Genomic DNA, 4,096 nt, shown 5'->3' with positions numbered 1-4,096 from the left:
CCAAATTATTTATCGACACCTTGCCGCAATTTAGGAACCGTACGGCACCAAGCACTTATGTCATGTCGTGACACTCATTGTTGTGATCGCGGTATCGCTGAAGGCCGGCCGCAGCCGTTTGCTGACGATCTTCGACGATGATCCCTGTCTTCTTCGAGCTACTGCTGCCGGCTGCGGTGCTCCGTGGTCCAAATTCGACCTTTTCCAGATGCACATAAATAAATATAACCGATAAATGTAGTGGCCCGCGGTGTGCCCAAGTACTTGAGCCAAGGCGCGGTCCACTCGTCGTCAACGGTCGAGTCGAAAAAAAAATCAATTTGCGTTAAAAGCTTTCCATGACTTCCACCTTGGTCGGTTTCAGCGGCCAAAAAACTGGAACAATGCGGTCATAAAGCGAGGAAAATCAATAAAATCATTTCGGTGAATTTATGGTGACAGCGGATATTTATGTCGTCACTGAGCAGGTACAAACGAGCGATGCTGCGTTTATGTAAACACGCGGCTTGAGCGACCAAGTGGACGCAATGTTTGCTTAGTCATTACGGGACTGGAGACGGGGAGCGGTTCCAACAGAGTTGAGCAGCCCTCGGTTTAAACGGAAAATTGTGCCATGCTTTAGATTTTGGTGGTTGAATCTTCAGTTCTTAGCTCCACGTGCGCGGACTTTGATGCGTATGTTTTATACAAAATCGGTAGTGTCGGAATATGGTAATCTAATAGACAGAAATGTGCGTGGTCATATTGCCAACATTGGTCATGAAAATCAAACTAATAATTCATATGAGTTTTGCTCTAGGTTGTGAGCTAATTTTTTCTAGTTTCACACTACTTTTTGATAAGATACGTTTGCGTTAGCTTAAAAGTGCCAAATTTTTCTTTGTATTACATTTTGAATTTTATTTCAATTCATTTCATTAACATATGAGTCACGCGAAGTGATCAAGGCACGTGTAATCGACCTTCATGGATTTGAACCAACTTTGGAGGAATTGTTCATCTAGGGCCAATATATAAAAACCTAAATTTTTGCGTGAATTGAACCACCTCTCGGGTCATGGGAGCACGCCTCTTGTTGACAAGTTGCCAAAACCCTTGATTTTCTTTTGATCAATCTCCGGTTCTATTTACTCTAGAATCAAACCGCAAGATGGCTTTTGAAGAAAATTATTCAAGGAGTCTAGAAAAACTAAATTAAAAAATATTACACTCAGGTTTTTTTTACGCGGGGGATACATGCCGCGTAAATGAAAACCGCGTAAATGAAAACCGTGTAAATTTCAAAATCCGCGTAAATGAAAACCGCGTAAATTTCAAAATCCGCGTAAATGAAGACCACTTAAATTTAAGAATCCGCATTAAAGGGAACCTCGTTGATGGATACCGCATAAATTCCAAAATCCGCGTAAATGAAAACCGCGTAAATTTCAAAAACCGCGTAAATCAAAACCGCGTAAATTTCAAAATCCGCGTAAATGAAAACCGCGTAAATTTCAAAATCCGCGTAAATGAAAACCGCGTAAATTTCAAAATCCGCGTAAAAAAACCGCGTGAAAATACCGCGCAAAAAAACCGCGTAAAAAAACTTGAGTGTATATGAGAAAATGCGAGTTTTCCCCTTCAAACCGGTGTATCTCAGGATGCGCTCAAATTATATTGAGATTATAAGTGTTTTTTATGTAAAAATGTCTGAGAAACACGATGGCATTAGAATTTTCAAAATCAAAATATATGTATTGAGAAAAAAAATTACTTTTAATATTTAAATGAAAAAATCGCATTTGAATAATTTTCTTCAAAAGCCATCTTGCAGTTTGATTCTAGAGCAAATAAAACGGAGATATGATCAAAAGAAAATCTAGGGTTTTTTATCTTACGATTATCTTTTCCAGATTTTATTCTCTCTCGACCGCAGCTGATTCTTTCGCGAACGAAAGAAACCAGCCTTACACAAGATTATGCAGCTTACAACGTCTTCTGCGTCAATTCACGCGTCTTGGCCCTCTCCAGCTTGGCAATGCGAGCCATACTCTTCGGACCAAGCAGACCACCTCCCCAGTGCTTGCGAATTTCCTCGTAGCGATCGTTAAAGTTAGTCTTAATGGTCTCCACCAATTTGGACAGATTCGCCCGATCCGAATTGTCGACCTGGGTAAGTGCAATGCAGGTACAGGTCTTGCGGTACACTAGCGTTCCCAATCGAGATTTGCTCTTGATGATACAGTACGGGATTCCCATCTTGCGACACAGAGCGGGCAGACAGATGACCAAATCAATTGGTTCCACATTATGAGCGATAACAACTAGTTGAGCTTTCTTCTGCTCCACTAGTTTCACCACGGTGTTAGCACCCTGGCGTAGCTGATTGCCCTTCTTCGCCGGTGGTTCAGGCTTGCCGGCAGCCTTTGCCTCGGCCTTAGCGGATTTTAGCGATCGGGTTCTCCGGACGATACTTTTCCAACAGCTTGCACAACTGCTGGGCGGTGTGTATATCCAAGGCCTGCGAGAACTGGTTGATCGGCGGCGGAATTTTCTGGCGCTTCTGTAGAATTGCCTTATGTCGCTGAATGCGAATGTATTGCGGCCAGCGTACGAAACGGGAACGATCGCGCTTACCCTGCACATTCTGACCGATGCCGAAGTTCTTGACGCGTTTCGCAAACAGCCACTTTCTTAACCTCAACCTTCTTGACGGCCAGAGGAGCAGCGGCAACTTTCGTGCCCGCTACCTTCTTCTTCGATGGCTTCTTATTCACCATTTTCGGTGGTGTCAAAACGAACTATGATCTTGTGTTTTATAAAACCAAGATGGCAAGGGGTTTTATAAAACCAAGATAGCAGCAGTATATGTCCTGCTGAAGATTCGATTGGTACTGCTCGCTTTTTAAGCAATTATAACTTCCAGACGTGTGTGATGTCAGCGGATCATCAAAGCTTCGTCGCTTCATCAAATCTGTTTGGTCTTCAAGCATACAGCATTATTCCGTCAGTTAACATTAGCAGCAGTATATGTCCTGCTGAAGCTTCGATTGGAACTGCTTGTCTCTCAAATAATGACAACTCTCAGGAGTTTGGGTTATCTGGCGATTATCTTTGAAATGATGTGCAAGAATTTCAGGAATCGACTCTTGACGCAGACTTGAACGGTAAACTGACGAGCTTTTACCAGAACGTCCGAGGCCTACGCACAAAAATCGCTGAAGTTTTCATAGCAATCTCTTCGTCTCATTACTAGGGTTCGCAGTACCGACCCTTTTTGGCGAGAACCAGTACTACGGTACTGAAGCCCTCAGTACTGGTGGTACCGGTAAAGTACCGGTACTCGAACATTTTTTTTAAAAAATCGAAAGGAGCTTCAAACTGGAAATGAATGCTCAAACTGATGATCTTATTCTCAGATGATTGTTTTGTGCTGATCAAAAAACATTTTTATTGTTTTTAATTGCTTCGGAATGGCAAGACTCATTTCACAGAAGATATTTTTCGTATAGGGCATATTCTTTTTTTCGAAATCTAAGCCACTTTGAAATCAATAACTGCTAAGTGGTGCGACTTTCGTCGACTTCAACAGAGTGGTAAATGTATGAAACCCTATTAACAACAGTAAATCAAAGCGAGAATGACAGTAAATCCGAGCAGGTTAATCGCATTTCCTCTCTTGCTTTTCTGAAAATTGGTTTCGACCTTTATGTCGTTTGGCTACTATTCTCTAATGCATATCAAGGCTCCTTGCGTTCCTGTAAACTATGGAGTTTTGCTGAATTTTCCAAACACCAATAATTACAAATCGCCCCATTTGAAGCAGTTCACCAAGTCTAAAACTGTTAGCTACTAAACCAAATACAGACATGACTTAGACCATAGTCTTATTACGCGCCACCCAGTGAATAATGGAAACCAATCAGAATGTCGCTAATAAAACTTTAACTTCTAGAATTATTATGATAATGGCCCCACCTCATTCCCACACAAAGGTGTTATCTCAACGATTTATCTAGAAGGCAAATTAATATAATTAAACGTTATCTTGCAGACCGATATTTTGAAACAGATCCCCCTGCAGAGCTAACATATTTGTCATAAAAAATTGTATGGT

General features: G+C 41.6%; 1 pseudogene; it reads right to left on the bottom strand.

Annotated features, from left to right (window-relative positions):
- Positions 1–1,963: 1,963 nt before the first annotated feature.
- Positions 1,964–2,809, bottom strand: LOC131689439 (large ribosomal subunit protein eL8-like; annotated as a pseudogene).
- Positions 2,810–4,096: the final 1,287 nt, after the last annotated feature.

Source organism: Topomyia yanbarensis, chromosome 3, assembly GCF_030247195.1.
Source record: "Topomyia yanbarensis strain Yona2022 chromosome 3, ASM3024719v1, whole genome shotgun sequence".
NCBI lineage: Eukaryota > Metazoa > Arthropoda > Insecta > Diptera > Culicidae > Topomyia > Topomyia yanbarensis.
The sequence above is the reverse complement of the archived record's forward strand: the minus strand, read 5'-3'. Positions and strand labels throughout refer to the sequence as shown.